The sequence below is a fragment of the Leopardus geoffroyi genome, chromosome B1 (genome assembly GCF_018350155.1).
Source record: "Leopardus geoffroyi isolate Oge1 chromosome B1, O.geoffroyi_Oge1_pat1.0, whole genome shotgun sequence".
Classification (NCBI taxonomy): domain Eukaryota; kingdom Metazoa; phylum Chordata; class Mammalia; order Carnivora; family Felidae; genus Leopardus; species Leopardus geoffroyi.
This window is the reverse complement of record NC_059327.1, coordinates 179,556,903-179,575,801: the sequence shown is the minus strand read 5'-3', so window position 1 is coordinate 179,575,801 and position 18,899 is coordinate 179,556,903. Positions and strand designations below refer to the sequence as shown.

The 18,899-nt window shown below is 35.0% G+C and overlaps 1 pseudogene; it reads right to left on the bottom strand.

Annotated features, from left to right (window-relative positions):
- Nucleotides 1-3,671: 3,671 nt before the first annotated feature.
- Nucleotides 3,672-4,637, bottom strand: LOC123596477 (annotated as a pseudogene).
- Between the last annotated feature and the right edge of the window lie 14,262 nt (nt 4,638-18,899).

Genomic DNA, 18,899 nt, shown 5'->3' with positions numbered 1-18,899 from the left:
ATGGACAGTTTTTGAGTTTTAATTCCACATTCAGCACCAAATCAAAACTTTATAGAGGAAATCAAAACATGTAAGAACAGTGGTATCACATGGGGAAAATATCAGTCTTTTGTTAATATATATTTATATATTTCCAAAAATAAAAATGCATTTCATCACATGCTTATGAGTTCTTAGAATATCTGTCACTATCAATAAATACACAGATGCTTAAATGGATAACAGATACAATGACATAACAGAGAAAAAAAAGAAGGCTGACAAACACAGGTTGGAGGATAAGATTAATATAAAAATGTTCACAACATTTTGGGGAGTGGCTGGGTGAACAGGGGCCCAGAGTCTACTAAGAAAGACTTTGCCCTAAAAGCATAAACCTCACATATAACTTCTATTTTATACAGGAATTTCTACTTTTTTTCTTCATTATTAGATATAAAAATATTAATAAAGTAGAAGTAAACTTTAAAGATAAAAATATAACGATCCATGTCAAAGAAGAAAGAAAAGCAACACTGATATCACCTCACATCTGCCATCCCAGTCTCTTTCCACTTTAGCATGAAGCATTAACTGAATTTTTGGTTTATAATTTGTATTTATTTTTTTGAATTTTAGTAATTAGATTTGTATCCCTAGAGAGTACATGATTTTACAAGTTGGGGGACTTCATAGAAAATCATTTGCCTTCTCTCAATGCTCTTTCTAATGTTCATCCATGTAGTTGAATGCAACATTGATTAATTCATTTTTACAGATATGGAATTATTTTGATTAACTCTATAGCCCCTTATTCATCGATGACACTCTTTTTTAAATTTTTTAACGTTTGTTCATTTTTTGAGAGACAGAGACAGAGAGCGATTATGGGGTGGGGAGGGCAGAGAGAGTGGGAAACAGGGATTCTGAAGCAAACTTCAGGCTCTGAGCTGTCAGCACAGACCCCAATGTGGGGCTTGAACTCATGAACCACGAGATCATGACCTGAGCTGAAGTCAGTCACTTAACCAACTGACCCACCCAGGCACCCCAATCGATCATACCCTTGATGGTTATATCCAGGATGTTTCCACCAAACAGTGCAATTATTACATATGTTTTGGGATGCATATATATAAGGCTATTCTAGTATAAACCTAGGTTTGACGTGTTTATTTAAAAGCTCTCTACATATTCAATTTTATAAGTTAATGCTAAATTGTTTCCAAAGTGGTTACACCAATGTATACTCACAAATATATGTTAATTGGCAAGTAGTCTTACTGTTTCATATCCTCTGTGGTATATTAATATTGTAGCTTTGACATTTTTCAATCTGGTATTTGTCATTCTGGATTATTATTTAATATCATTGGTTATTTGACTCATCTCTTTTCTTTTCCCCTTCCTTACCCTCATTTTGTTTTGTTTTGATTGATTGATTACTTAAGTTTTTTTTTTTTTTTCCTTAAACCGTTTTTCTCCATTTACTCATTTTATTTTAGTGGTTACGATAGAAATTTTAAACAATTTAATATATAGAACTCTAAAGTTTATAAAAATTCTATCCTTCTAGACACTTTAGGAATGTTGGAACAATTTAATCATCTTTCCTCTAGTTTATAAAATTTTATTGGTATAAATTATTTCTATTATGTCTTATAAACTCTCAAGACATTATCATTTATTCAATTAATTGGATGTCTATGTACTTACGTTATCCTTTAAAAAGTTTTTTTTTTAATTTTTTTTTTTTTAACGTTTATTTATTTTTGAGACAGAGAGAGACACAGCATGAACGGGGGAGGGGCAGAGAGAGAGGGAGACACAGAATCGGAAACAGGCTCCAGGCTCTGAGCCATCAGCCCAGAGCCCGACGCGGGGCTCGAACTCGCGGACCGCGAGATCGTGACCTGAGCGGAAGTCGGACGCTTAACCAACTGAGCCACCCAGGCGCCCCTAAAAAGTTTTTTTTAATGTTTATTTATTTTTGAGACAGAGACAGAACATGAACAGGAGAGGGGCAGAGAGAGAGGGAGACACATAATCTCAAGCAGGCTCCAGGCTCCGAGCTGTCAACACAGAGCCTGACACGAGGCTCGAACTCATGGACCATGAGATCATGACCTGAGCCGAAGTCGGATGCTTAACCGACTGAGCCACCCAGGCGCCCATGTACTTATGTTATCCTTATTCATGAACTAATATTTTAGACCTTTTTGAAACCAATGCCATTTTACTTATATTATACACTATGGAATCTCTTTTTGATAAAATCCATTCACAGCAGCTTGGGTTCGCCTGTCTGAAAATGTCCCATGTTACTCTTATTTCTCATATTAAAAGTGTTGTTTGTTTCTATTAGTTATAAAATTCTGTGTTGATAGGACTTGCATGTATTATATGTTTATAGTCTCTGGAATTTTACTAGTAAGAGTTGTTTCGTACCTGATTGTGAAGTAGTTTCTTCTTTTTCTTAAGATGATTTCTATTTCCTACTCCCAGGATCCCAATCCTGGAGATACTGGCAATCCAGGGATAATTTTAAACCGAATTTTGCATGATTTTTTTTTCCTTCCACATCATCTCTCCAGGATGAATTTGATTTCAAACTTGGCTTATGGTTAGAACATCTCACAGGACAAAATTCTCTTTGTTTTTTGTTTTATTGTTTTACATTTATTTACATCTTTCTCCCTATCTTGAGCACAAGTGCAGGAGACAGGTAAATTTTCCTCTTCTTATGCAGAGGTGGAAGGATGAGGGTACTGGCGAGTGACGGATTTTCCTTCTATTTCACTCTTAGGCTAATGATGTATCACCTTAGGGAGTTCTCGCTAAGAAGAAACCTAAGTTTTATTACCTGTGTCTTTTCTCCCAAAAGGATGCAGAAACTAAAGCTGAAGAATATAAGTGAGTAAATAGCCTTGAGGTGAAAGAGGGTTTTATGGTTCACTTACCTCTGTGAGTTCACTTAGATTTTGGCATTAAGATTTCAATTTCCTGGCTACCGATAAAATTAAACAATTTTTAAATGTATGATAATCCAGCATTTTTAACTGTTTCAGCAGGAGAATTGACCAACTATTTATTGAGTTGGCTCTAATCATGAAAATAAAGTTATGTCCATAAATTTGTGTGCTTCAATAGGAGTTTTTTATTTTTCAAACCTGAGCGTTAGGGAAATAGAGAGGACTAGAGGGAGACCTTTATAAAAATGTAAATTTCTTGGACTTACGGTTTTTTGTTTTGTTTTGTTTTATAGTTTAATGCATTTTAATAGCAAACTTACAGGAACAGCACAGAAGACAGCATTAAAAACAGGTCCTTGCATGTAGGACAACTCAGTTAGAAAAGCAGAGTGAATGGATGGAATCTACCGTATGATAAAAATGCTACAAACACCATTTAGTTGTCGTCGATAAGAAATTTACTTGTTTTAAAAAAATCCAAGTGTTGGCATTGTCCAAAACACTTAACAGGTTTTTTATAATTGTTATAAGGTTGAATTGCTGAAACGTGTTCACTGAAACATTTTGACGTGCATTCATGCACGCATTTATATTAAAAATTCACATACAAATGAAAATGGAGACACTGCCAATGCCTGATTTCTGTCCCCCAGTTTTCTATTTGCAATCATATACTTAGGTACTTTTGACCCCATGGTGGGGGTGGCGGGGGCGATATCTAACGTTCAGAACCACCAATAACAGGAAGAAGAGATTTTTTTTTTTTTTTTAGAATGAAATGTTTTCCATCAGGGTGGTTTCTGAAGCACATTCTCCACATACGCGGTGTGCTAGTTGGATATCTTTGGACCTAATTGTTACACGTTTGGCACGTGACACAGGTTGGTGTCTTCAAAGAGGCCCGCCAGATAGACCTTGCTTGCCTCCTGCAAAGCACCAACAGCTGCGCTCTGGAGGCCCAGATGTGTTTTGAAGTCCCGAGCAATTTCTCACAGCAGATGCTGGAAAGGAAGTTTGAGGATCAGGATCAGAAGTTCAGGGGACTTCTGACAAGGTCGAATTTTGCGGGGTGCCCCGGTACCAGGCCTGTAAGGATGAGGTTTCTTCACTCCTCCAGTAGAGGGCGCACTCGTGTGAGCACCACTTGTAGTCAGTTGCTTCCTCAGTGCTTTACCACCGGTCGATTTGCGGGCAGTCAGCTCTGTAGGAGCCCTGGTACTGAGACATCCTTCCTTTACCCCCTTCTTCGGCTGGAGCTCAGCGACCTAGAGGCGATGCTGGCATTAGCAAGCGAGGGGGCGTGGCTGCGGCTGCAAACACAGTTATCATGTTTATTTCTTTTGCGAAAAAAAGCGAGATAAAATCAAAGAAAGGCTGAGGAGGCCATGTAAGAGCCTAATCTATGTGATTTTTAATAAACATTGTGTTTTTTTTTTTTTCAGTGTGGAAATAGGGGGAAAAGGAAGAATATAGAGTAATCAAAGAAAATCTCTTGAACTGACTTTGCATGATGGACCAACCTCATACAAACAGATTGGCTTTTGAAAATAAAGGGACCCGTGGGGATCGGAATTTGGAATAAAAAGTGGAACTACCCAGAAAAATCAAGATTTACCTGGGGAAAACATGGAGAGGTCAAGGTTGGTGCAGTACCTGTGTTGGAGCAGAACGGTGGCTGTAGGCCATGGCTGGAAAGACTCTCAAGTTTCTATTTCTTTATTTTTTTTCTTTATTGATGTGCTGCTGATGTTAGTTATGGTGGCACTAAAAGTAGGCCAGCAGGTGGGGCGCCTGGGTGGCGCAGTCGGTTAAGCGTCCGACTTCAGCCAGGTCACGATCTCGCGGTCCGGGAGTTCGAGCCCCGCGTCGGGCTCTGGGCTGATGGCTCGGAGCCTGGAGCCTGTTTCCGATTCTGTGTCTCCCTCTCTCTCTGCCCCTCCCCCGTTCATACTCTGTCTCTCTCTGTCCCAAAAATAAATAAACGTTGAAAAAAAAATTAAAAAAAAAAAAAAAAAAAGTAGGCCAGCAGGGAAAGGAGCCACTAATAACAGATCTCATGTATGCGTTCTTATTTTTCTATCACAAGTAGGACTCGCACTTTAGGTTGAGTAATTATTAACATTCTTGAACTTTATCTGAATTCTGGAGGCAGTGGGGTGGCCATCTCAGACAGGCAAGTCATTTCTGAGACAGATGAGGTATTTTGTATTACTGTTAAGAGATGAAAACCTCATTTTTGGATCGTTAAATGGACTGAGAGAAGAAGGAATAACAAAGGCAAGAAATACATATTTAGGATAATTTAATGATTTTTTCTTGTAGTGCAGATATGCAGAGTAAAGTGCATCCAATCAGTGGCATCTTGCCCTCCATTATATTTACATTATGAGTTTGCTATGTGGCTATGTTTTTCTTTTTTCTTTTATTTTTTCAGCACATCTCTGTGTCTCTTTTCCACCAATGCCCCTTAAAATGCTTACTAGATTGATTTTGGAGTCACACATCTAGTTGTACAGGTGTGAAAAGTTTTTCAGATTCTACCTCTGTTATCTTTTTTGGTTATGTGAAAATACTGGAAAAAGCAAAAGCAAAAACCAGGAACAAAACTTGTTGTGAAATATCTCTGGATTTGAAGGCCTTGAATTCAGTGATCTTTGGACGTTTCAATGCTAAAGAATTTATCTTGATATGAAGATTTTCTTTGAACCATCAACAATATTAACATTAGAGTTTTTGGCTTTATTGAGACATGAGAGAAATATCGGGCAGTTTATACATTCCTAACTTTCAGAGAGAATCAGGTACATAACTGTCTTCTAGAGATAGCATTCTTGTCAGCCTGGTTCTGGCAAAAGCAGCAAAAAAGAATATATTTTATTCTTTATTATTTTTAAGAGTTTATTTATTTTGAAAGGGAGAGAGGGACAGAGAGACAGAGAGAAAGGGAGGGGAAGAGAGAGAGGGCAAGAGAATCCCAAGCAGGCTCCTTGCTGCCATTGCAGAACCCGACACGGGGCTTGAACTCACAAAACTGTGAGATCATGACCTGAGCTGAAACCAAGAGTTGGATGCTCGACCGACTGAGCCATCCAGGCACCCCTCAGATATATATTTTAAAAAATATATACTGGCTTAATTCTCAGATTAACTTAGGTTAGTTCTGAAAATTGAGGCAGAATGGAAGCAATCAGAAGCCTCAGTCTTTTTTTTAAATTTTTTTTTTTTTTTCAACGTTTATTTATTTTTGGGACAGAGAGAGACAGAGCATGAACGGGGGAGGGGCAGAGAGAGAGGGAGACACAGAACTGGAAACAGGCTCCAGGCTCTGAGCCATCAGCCCAGAGCCCGACGCGGGGCTCGAACCCACGGGCTGCGAGATCGTGACCTGGCTGAAGTCGGACGCCTAACCGACTGCGCCACCCAGGCGCCCCAAGCCTCAGTCTTATATGACATCCTTTTAGAGGTTCAATATGACAAATTTGTTATCTGTGTGACGTTATTTACAGCTTTCACTCACATGGTACTGAAATATAGGGTATTAATAATGGATTCCTCATATTTAAATAAGTTTATATGTGATACTGACTTTTTTGTTTAGATTTGTATTGTCTTGATAAAAACATACTTTCTCTTTCTTAATGGGAGGTCCTTAAAATACTTTGTTGTTATGCATATAATCCATTTTTAGGGTTTTTTAAATATATATATATATATATATATATATACACACACATATACATATATATACATATACATATATACATATACATATATGTATACATATACATATATACATGTATATATACATATATATACATATGTATACATATACATACATATGTATACATATACATATACATATGCATATACATACATTTATATATGTATATACATATACATATACATATACATATAAATACATATACATATATATACACATATATATACATACATATACATATAAATACATATACATATACATATATATACATATACATATATACATACATACATATACATATATGTATACATATACATATATACATGTATATATACATATATATACATATGTATACATATACATATACATATACATATACATATACATATACATACATGTATATATGTATATACATATACATATACATATAAATACATATACATATATATACATATATATATACATGTGTATATATATATATATATATATATATATATACACTTCATATATGTATATATATATATAAGAAAGAAACATCTCATCCTATTAACTTAGAAAAGGTATGCTCTGTCAGCATAGGTCAAATAACTCCATAACAAACATGCTCCAAAAATCTCTGTGACTTGAAAACCACAAATGCATATTTCTTGCTGCCTTTCATCCCCATTGAAGTGTAGCCAGACACTCTGTTCCACATACTCATCTTTGACTTATGGCCATCATCTCAAATTTTACTGGTCACCATTTCAGAGCTAAATGAGATTAAATATCAGCTTTTCCACTCACAACTCAAAATCCATATCTGGTTACATGGCTACATCCGCTTAGAAGTGGGCCAAAAAGGGCATTCTTGGTAAGTACCTTAAAGGAGAAGATGCCAGAAGGGTTTGCTGAACACTTTATGACCACCAAAATTTACCCTTGTGATCACCAAATATCTGATTCACTCTTCTTTCTGCGTATAATATATGCTTACTCACCTCTCAAAGTAAACAAGTCTTAAGCACTAACTCATCATAATGACAATCTGAAAGTGATATATGTTGGTGTTTGCATGGAGGTGATATGTAAAATTCTCTATAGCAAGACCAGATATGACTTTTCTTGATCCAGATATATATGTCATTGGCCCTCACACCCCAATATATAATGGTACAACATATGCTGGAAAACTGCAATCAATAACACATTTAGAAAGGGGAAGATGCCTGGGTGGCTCAGTCAGTTGAGCATAGGACTCTTGACTGCAGGTTGGTTCATGATCTCATGTGGGATAGAGTGCTGGGTGAGGCTCTGTGTGTGTCTGAGATTCTCTCTCTCTCTTTCTCCTTTTGTCCCTCTCCCCCACTCAAAAAAAAAGTTGCGGGGGGTGTAAGATACACAGCAGGTAGTAATCTATAGCAATCCTGAAACCACCACTGGGCAAACTTTTGAGATATCCTTACCCTCGTGGTGAAGAATGTTCTTTGAATATTCTCTGATTCTGCTCTGCGGGAGCAGTGTTTTCTCAACCTAATGTTTTCTGTGACTTTTTGCATGTCTTTCACAGATTTTACCCTCTATTGCCATTTCTGGCCACATCTGATGTTCAAAGTAGAAAACTATATCCTCCTGAGGACTGAATAACCTTCCCATCCGTATTCCTTTTCAGAGAAAGCTTGTTTTAAGTCTTAGTTGCAATCTCTTTTAGTGTAAGTTATGGTTCTTTAGGCAGTATGACTCTCTCAGTAACTTATCTACCTTCTTAACAATTGGAGTCCAATCAGTTCCATGGGCCAGTAACTACAATGACAGTTCTGTTTGGGAGGGACATCCCTCTTTCCCTAGACATATTCACAAATAGCTTGAGCTTATCAAATTTAGTAAGCATATTGCATCATTCAACCTTTTTCTGAACAATTTTTCCAACAAAAGAGACTTTCTGAAAAAAAAAAAAACACACGAATTCTTTCAGAGGCTTTAGCAATAGATGTAATGGTTCTCCATTTGATTTGACCCCCTTGCAATTTAGAGTTTGATATTTTTGTTATGACTTTCCTTATTTGGATCTTCATTTTCTTAGGGTTAAGGAGCAATATCTACTTCCAACATAAAATTTCTGAAGTCTTTGTATACTCTTTTATCCCTGCTTTCAAATAGACTATTTACTGAAATAATTTCTTAGTTGTAATATCTTGTCAAATACAGCTGGTACATGCACCTTTGACGACTATCATTCTGATGCGCGATTTCTTCTCTGAATGCTACGACATCATTAACTATGTATTCTGACTGTCAAACTATCTCAAGTGATTATTTAATCAAATGTTTTGATACCATATAACATGGATTTCCATTTTTCAGTTCCTTGCCTTCAAATAACCCATTCTTAAGACTGCCATATATTTAGATTTGTTTCTTTGGTGATAGCAAATCTCTCTTTTGGTATGATGTCTGTGTCAGTCCAAATAGACCCTTGAAGCGAAAGTTCCCAACCAAGATATCACAAACTGGGAAAACAGGTAAAAACATTCTTACCAAATTAGTGAAACATTTTCAGGTAGATGACTAGTTTAAATATTCTTGTGGAGATAAGAGTCCGTGTTCAAAATATGGGGAGGTATTTTCGTATTCAAGTAGCTCAGGAAGCCGTACTAGTGACTGAGTAGTGATCTTTTCCACAGAGTACACACTTTCACATCAGTGTTGAAAAGAGTGGGAAAAACACTAACATAATGGATACTACCATCATGATGTTGGTCCAGGCTTATGGAAACACCAGTTAAAAAGGGTTAATTTAAAATACTGGATACAGCTATAAGCACTATTCAGCTCTTGGTAGCACTAAGTTTCAAATACTTGTTGGTTCCCTGGGTACAAGAGTTTATACCTTCCTTTCAATTCATATTGAAGACATTTAATTCAATCCAGATACACTATTCTATGTCTCAAGTATTTTTGGTCTGGTGACTAGATATCATCAAACTATACAAATAAGAAAGACCTTCAAGTAATTTGAGGACTAGTATAAGAGTGGGGGAGAAACACACACAAAGTGATATTAATGTATAGAATGTGGGTGGTACAAATGGCCTGGGTATTCATCAGTGAGGAATACTTGGAAGGAATCATAAAATGCTTTCTGAAGAATATATGTTTTGATACTGGAATTGAAAAATGTATACAATGTCAATGCATACACATGAATCTGAGTATGGGAAAGAGAATTAAACGTAAGGGACCACAAAATATTTCAGGGGGATATTGTTGGGGGAATTGTAAGTGGGTGAGCTGGGCTGTAGAGAACAAAAATATAAGAAACCTGCTGGAATTAAACTGTAAGAGGCTCTTAAATACATAGATGGGGGTGCGGGGTGAAGGGAAAATAGGTGATGGGCATTAAGGAGGGCACTTGTTGGGATGAACACTGGGTGCTGTATGCAAAGAATCGTGAGAATCCACTCCCGAAGTCAAGAGCACACTGTATATACTGTATGTTAGCTGACATGATAATAAATTATATTTGAAAAATTTAAAAAAATTGCAAAAAATTAAAAAATAAAAATAAATAAAATAAAATAAATGTTAAAAAAGCTGATGGAATTAAAAAGCAATGGAAATTAGGTAGAGGCCAGTCTTCTCTTTGCTCGATAAGTGAATAAATTTTCTCTCCTGGCTTACTCTCTCCAGTACTTAAATCTTCACTAATTACTCTCCCTTCTTGACCACTAACATATTTATATCACATAATGTACAAGACAATTATAAAAAGTATTGGTTTGTATATGTATATGTAAACATTTAATTTTTGTCCTTCTGGTGGCTGAACTCTCTATAGATTTTCTTATATGATTATGGTATATAGTATAATATTGACTATTGATTAATTGTAAAAATAAGTTAAAGTTACCGTATGAAATATAATTCAGGGCCCATTGCTATTTTTTAAAATAAAAGTTTACTACAACACAGCCACATTTGTTTATGTACTATCTATGACTGCTTTCATAATACAATGCCAGAGCTGAGTAGCTGTGACAAAGACTGTTCTGCAAAACCTAAAATATTAATCATCTGGCCAATAACAGAAAATTCATCCACCTCTTACATACTGCATTTATAAATGTGGTCAATACATTAATATTCTCACATACATTTTTATCCTAATCGCCTACCGTTCTGTGTCAAAGATATTTCCATTATATAGCCTCCAAAACGAAGAAAGGATATATGATTTATTATGAATCACTTTTAACAAGCCTTTGCCACATGTCTATTTAGGTCATTAGTTTCAAAAGGAAGGGCAAGAAACTATTGACGCAACAATTATTTAATGAAAATAACGAATATGTATATAGTTCAGATTATGTTATCTAATTGGAAGAGATTAGGAGGTTAAATGCCAGAGTAAATAGTACTTTGCTAAAGATCTCTATTTAAATTTTAAAAATTTTGCTATGACTTTACAAATAACATTCTAGCCAACATGCTATCACACCTATTTGGTTTCCTTCCAAGAAAAGAAAATAAACTTATAAAGAAATAATTGATTTGGCTGAAAAGGCAGAAAACCTACTCTCTTTCTTACACAGCTATTCGTACTGGGTTAAGCATAGATAAAGCAAAAATAAACCGATGGCTTTAAAATTTCTACTAAAAATTGTAGTTGTTTAATAACGTCACACATTTCCAGTAAGATCTGGGAACCACAGTGTTTGGGAGATGTTAGATCTGATCAACACCAAAGGACAGTCATAGAAACATTAGAACAGTTACTACTGAACATTTGCATGGACAGGCTATAAGTAGTATGTGTATTTCTTTAAATTTTGCTCCAAAATATGATGCGTGTTATAATAAAATATTATGTTTTCTTTAATACGTTACTATTTAATTTTCTTCACATAATGTTAAATAAAGGAATCTAATACTGATAGCAAAAATTATTAAAGGAATAATGTGCCAATCCTTATTCATAGTTAATTATCACTTAGAACAACTGTCTACTTACATTAGACACTAACGTAAGTAACATAGTAAAAGTTTAAGTGAATGGGCTGTAGAATCAGAGAATCCTAACCTCAAATCCTAGTTCCTTCTCTCTTTAGTTGTATGGCCTTGATTGATTTAGGAATTTTCTGAGCCTCAGTTTATGTATAAAATAAATTTAATAATAAGACCTAGTTCTTTGGTTTGTATTAGGTTTAAATGAGAAAATGAGCACTTGGGAGAGAATTGGCACCAAATAAATGTCTTGTTATTGTTGTTTACTGTTATGGTCTCTAGATTTCCGGTGGAAGATTAGAGTAATTGGAAGAAATAGTCATCGGTTAAAAAAACAAACCAAAACAAAACCCCCAAAATGACAACCCATCATAGTCCTGCAACTAGTTGGTGAAAGAAAAGCCTTGAAAACAAGTGATCTTCCTTCAAGTTCATTTCCTCATGTTTTACCATTGTGTTCTTTTTAATTTTTGTACCAGGTTGTACTATTATTTTTAACTCTAACTTAAACTTTTTTTTCCCTAGTACTCAGAAAGAAGTACCCAATTGTGATCGAGGATTCCTGTGAAATGTGGTAGACACAAAAGATACAGCAAAGCAAAACCTACTTTTTAACTTAAAATGAGATTAATTTTTCCACAAAGGAATGTATTAAAACATGCCGCTTTTAATGAAAATATATAATGAGAATAGCATTATCTACTATTCTCACCAATAGTAAAAAGTTCTGATTAACTTTCAAAACAAAAAAGTTTAAATGGAAAAAGATATGCATTGAAGTGGACTATATCTGTATTTGTATATATACATATATATTTGTATATATATATACATATATATATACACGTATATATGCATATACACACAAACATATATATATTTATATATGTTTATACATATGTATTTATATATATATTTGGTGCCTTTTATATATATGTTTATATGTATATATTTGGTGCCTTTTGAAGATTTGAACAAGATTCATATCTATATATTAGTTGAGATTAAAAAATGTGAAACACCAAGGCTTTCTCACAATATGCCAAGTTTTAACTTTCCAGGCTCTAATGAACAAGATACAGTTGTATGGACAAACTAATGAGAAATATGGATAAATATTTCAACACAAAATAATGTATTCTCACAGTACATGGATAAAACACATGCGCCTCAAGTAGGAAATATGCTGTCTATGTAGTTCCCTTCTTTTAAACTGCTGGAAAATTATTGATTGGAAACATTTAGAAGATCAATTGGTGAATGCTCATAGTTCATCATAGAGACATTTAAATATGGTGATTATGTTACTTTTGAACTGAGTGTCGATTAAATTTTCTTATAGGAAACCATACTTGGGGAATTACCTTAAAATAATCTTAAATCCCAGATTAACCTTTTCTAATTGGCATGCTTTAGAATCATCAGTCACAAATTAACAAAGTAGACAGGTTAACAACAACAACAACAAAAATGCCCATTACACCACACAACAAAATGTTCCAAAAATAATGAACTTACACCTACTACAATAAATACAGTGTGTGTATATGTGTGTGTATGGGACAGAAGTGTCTATAGTTGCTAATTTAGAGTTGATCTCATGTTTTTTGCATTATGAAGTAAATCAAAGGCCATTTTATTTCCTCTTAAACCTCAGAGTTTTTTTGAAGTAAGGAAAAAAAGCCCTAGCTTTATTCTAAAAGCTGTAAGTACATCCTTATTGTGCTAGAATTTTGGCAACTTTAATGCGAAAACTTGACATCAAGAAGACACAAGATTTGTGGAATTTACCACTGACAAAGACAGCAAAAGTCTGTAGTCACTTCTGTGACGACTGGCATGATTGGATATAATGGCCTCATTTCTATCGGGCTTGTGAAAGGGATGATGGCAAAATAACTATGGGTTTCTTTTATGGTCCAAGCAAGTAAAAAAAAAAAAAAAAAAAAAAAAAAACCCAGAGTAGGCAGCTTCCTGTGCTGTATGTTTGGACTGTTATTGATACTGAACAGTGTTTATAAACAAAATCTATGCCATTCATTTGATTGTGAGTTTTTTTTTAAATATTTTATTAAGACTTTATATTTTTATTTATTTTAAAAATGTTTAATGTCTATTTATTTTTTAGAGAGATAGAGCACAAGCAGGGGAGGGGCAGAGAGAGAGGGAGACCCAGATTCTGAAGCAGGCTCCAGGCTCCAAGCTGCCAGCACAGAGTCCGACACGGGGCTGGAACTCACAGACTGCGAGGTCATGACCTGAGCTGAAGTCAGGCGCTCAACTGACTGAGCCACTCAGGTGCCCCAAGACTTTAGATTTTTAGAGAAGTTTTAGGGTCAGACCAAAACTGAGAGGAAGATACAGAGATTTGCTATTTGTCCCCTGCCCCAAATATGTATAGCTAGCCCCCTAATCAACATCCCCAGCCAGAATGGGACATTTGTTAGATTTGACAAACCTACATTGACACATCATAATAACCCAAAATCCATAGCTTACTTTATTTAGTTCACTCTTGGTGTTAAACAACCTATGAGCTTGTATAATGTAAATGACACGCGTTCCTTTATTATGGTATCATACAGCATATTTGCACAGCCCTAAAATTCCTCAGTTCTCTGCCTATTCATCTTTCCTTACCCCAACCCTTGACAAAGACTGATTTTTCTACTGCCTCCATAGTTTTGCTTTTTCCAGAATGTCATATACGTGGAATTATACAACAGGTAGCCTTTCCAGATTGGCTTCTTTCATGTAGTAATGTAGTAAGGTTCTTCCAGGTTTTTTCATAGTTTAACAGTTCACTTCTTTTTAGCACTGAATAATATTCTATTGTCTGGATAGACCACTATTGATACGTTCATTGTTCGAAGGACATCTGGATGGCTTCCAAGTTTTGATAATACGAAGAGAGTTTCTATAAACATCTGTGCACGAGTTTGTGTGTGCTTAACTTTTCAACTACTTTCGGTAGTTGAAAGGGGCCATTTTGTATTCTGACCAGCAATTCCTGAGAGTTCCTGTTGCTACACATCCTTGCCAGCAATTGATGGCAGCAGTGTTTCAGATTTTGGCCATTTTAATAGGTATTAGTGATATCTCGTTTTTAATGTGCCTTTCTTAGTAACATATGCTTCGCATCTTTTCATATGCTTGTCATCCATATATCTTCTTAGCTGAAGTATCTGTTGAAGTAATTACCCCCCTCTTTTTACCTCAGAGTGGTTGTTAATCTTGGATTTTAAGGATTCTTCTACATCGTGGGTAACAGTCATTTACAAGTATGTCTTTTGCAAATATTTTCTCCACTTCTGTGGTTTGTGTTCTCATTCTCTCGACATTATCTTTCACTGAACAGAAGTTTTTTAATTTTAATAAAATGCAGCTTATCAATTACTTATTTCATGGGTCATGCCCTCGGTGTTGTATCAAATAGTCATTGCCATAATCATGGCTATCTACGGTTTCTCTTATGTTATTTTCTAGAGTTTTATAGTTTTGCATTTTTCTCTTAGATTTATGATCCATTTGGGGTTAATTTTTGTGAAGGGTACAAATACTGTGTATAAATTTACTTTTGTATATGTATGTCCAATTGTCCCAGGCTTATTTTGCTGAGAAGACCATTTTTTAAAGTTATTTATTTATTTTGAGAAAGAGAGAGAGAGAGAGAACACATGCACATGATGGGGAAGGGCAGAGGGAGAGAGAGAATACCAAGCAGGCTGTGCACTGACAGTGTGGAGACTGATGTGGGGCTCGAACTCACAAACCTGTGAGATCATGATGTGAACTGAAATCAAGAGTTGGACGCTTAACCAAGCCACCCAAAAAGACCACTTTTTGTTTTATTTTAATGTCTTGGCTCCTTTATCAAAGATTAGTTGTCTGTATTTATGAGGATCTGTTTCTCGGTTTTCTATTCTATATCAATGGGTTTTATGTTTGTTTGTTTTTTTTTTGTTTGTTTTTTGCTTTGTGTTTTGTTTTGTTTGTTTTTAATCTATTCTTGCAATAGTACCATTCTGTCTTAATTAATGAAGCTTTATAGTAAGTCTTACATTTGGGTAGTGTCAGTCCTTCAACTTAAATGTTTTGTTGTCTATTCTGGAACAGAAGAGACATATCAACTTTAGAATCAGTTTGCTATTTTCCACAAAATAACTTGGTGAGATTTGACTGAGGTTGCTTTGAATGTATACATCAAGATGGGAAGAACTAATATCTTTACAATATTGAGTCTTTCTATACATGAACATGGAATATCTTTCCAATGATTTAATTCTTCTTTAGTTGTATGAATCATAGTTTTGTAGTTTTTTTTAATAAAGATATTGTACATCTTATGTTAGATATATACTTAACTAGTACATTTTAGGGGGTACTCATGTAAATTATGTTTTTTAATCAAATCATTTGTTCTCTGCTGGTATATAGAAAAGTGATTGACCTTGTATCCTGCAATCTTGTCATAAGGACCTTGTATACTGCAAACTTATTATAATGGATTATTGTTCCAGGAAGGTTTGTTATTTGTTTGTTTTTTGTCAGTACTTTTGCATTTTCTTTTTATTTATTTATTTTTAAAGATTTTTATTTTAGAGAAAAAGGGAGCAAATGGGGGAAAGGGGCAGAGGGAGAGAGAAAGAATCCACACTGATCGTAGAGCCTGATGCAGGGCTTGATCCCACGACCTTGGGATCATGACCTGAGCTGAAATCAAGACTCATATGCTCAACTAACTGAACCATCCAGGCACCCCAGTTCTTTTGTATTTTCCATATAGACAGTCTTGTCATGTGGGAACAGAGAGTTTTATTTCTTCCTTTCAAATCTGTATGCCTTTTATTTCCTATTCTGTTCTTATTGCTTTAGCTAGAACTTTCAGCACAATGTTGAAAAGGAGTGGGGACATGGAACATCTTTGCCTTTTACCTGATCTTAGGAAGGAAAATTTCGAGTTTCTCACTGTGATAGTTCCGTTTATTCACAAAGGATTTGTTTCAAGACCCCTGGTAGACACCTAAAACTCCAGATAGTACTGAACCCTATATCTATATGATTTTCCTGTAAATAAGTAAATAAGTAAAATAAGGTTTAATTCATAAATTTGGCACAGTAAGACATTAACAACAATAATAAAATAGAATAATTATAACAATATACTGTAATAAATGTTATGTGAATATGGTCTCTCTTTGTCTGTCAAACTGTATTATATTGTATTCGCCTTTTTTCTTCCCGTGGTGATGTGAAAATATTTATGTGATAGATGCAATGAGGTGAATGATGTAGGCACTGTGACCTAGTGTTAGGATACTATCATCTGCTTCTGAACTGTGGTTGACCACAGGTCACTGAAACTTCAGAAAGTAAAACCACAGATTGTATGTGTGTGGGAGGGGGGCGGGGAGGGAGTCTGCTGTATTACGTATAATATTTGCTGTAGGGTTTTTGTAGATATTCTTATTAAGTAGAGGAAGTTCCCCTCTATACCCAGCTTTTTTTGCATCTATTGATATAATACGGTTATAATCCTTACTTAGTTTATTTATATGATGGATTACATCAATTGATATTCTAATGTGGAACCATCCTTGCATACCTGGGATAAACTGGTCATAATGTATAATTGTTTTTATACACCATTGGATTGGATTTGCTAATATTTTATTGACAGGGCCTATGAGATTTTTCCCATGCTAATATTTCCTAGACATATAAACATTAAGACTGTGTCACTTAAGCTCATTCAGGGAATTTAACTAACAGAAAGGCAAGAGAAAAAAAGGATATTTTGAAGAGTTTAAGTCTTTCTAGAATATTTATAACAGTTTTCATAAAATGAAAGAAAAAATGTTTTAGCATTTATTTATTCTGAGAGAGAGAGAGAGAGAGAGAGTGAGAGAGAGAGCGGGGGAGAAGCAAGAGAGAGGGAGACACAGAATCCAAAGCAGGCTCCAGGCTCTGATCTGTCAGCACAGAGCCTGATGAGGGGCTTGAACCCATGAACGATGAGATCATGACTTCACCAAAGTCAGGCACTTAACCAACTGAGCCACCCAGGTGCCCTGAAAATTTCTTTTTTAACATAAAGAATAATATGTGATTAAATATGTGGTGATGCTCTTTCATTTTTTTCATATTTTATTATGCAAAATTCAAGTTCAGCATATCAGGAAAAAGTAGTCATTTAAATAGTGTTTATTTATTCAAGTGTATACCACAAAATAACTGCTAAGATTTTATAATAAAAAAATACTTCACCTTTTAGTAAATATGTACTGTGCAGGAGGCAGTATTCTACATCCTATATATGAATTATCTTACATACCTCTCATCACAAAGCCATGAAACAGGTGTTTATCATCATCATTATCATCATCATCATTATTGCCATTTTATACATGAAGAATCTTATATTTAGAGAGATTAATTTATTTAGGGTCCCACAATAAATAAAAAGAGCATATCAGGATAAAAAATATATCATAACTTAAAATCCATAGTATTGGGGCACCTAAATAGGTTTGTTAGTAAAGCATGTAACTTTTGGTGTTAAGCTTACAGATTTGAGCCCCACATTGAGTGTAGAGATCACTTCAAAAAGTAAAATTTTGGGGCGCCTGGGTGGGTCAGTTGGTTGAGTGACTGGCTCTTGACTTAGCTCAGGTCATGGTCTCACAGTTCATGGGATCGCTCTCTCCTTTGTCTCTGCCCCTCCCCCACTCATATGCACATGCACATATGTGCATGTGCTATATCAAAATACATACACTTAAAAAACTCTTTAAAAGATAAATAAAAAATTAAAACTTAAAAAAATAAAATCCAATGGTATTACCATTATTAATAATTTAAAAATTGGACTCCAAAGTGAAACTCTTGCAATTGTGGAACATTTAAAGAAATGTTGTTCCTTTCATAATATTTCACATTGTTTACAATATATTATTACTCATACAAAATGTGCATTCAAAATGGTATGTTAATTAACTGTTAGAAATTCACAGTTTTATTATAATTTTGAATCTATATCAAGCAGTATAGCAATAATTGAGGAGATTTTCCCTTTGTTGTGTAAGTAGGGAAATGTTGAGAGGCAACTTGCTATTTTTTTTAATGCTTATTTATTTTTGAGAGAGACAGAACATGAACGGGGGAGGGTCAGAGAGAGAAGGAGGCACAGAATCTGAAGCAGGCTCCAGGCTCTGAGCTGTCAGTCCAGAGCCCGATGCGGGGCC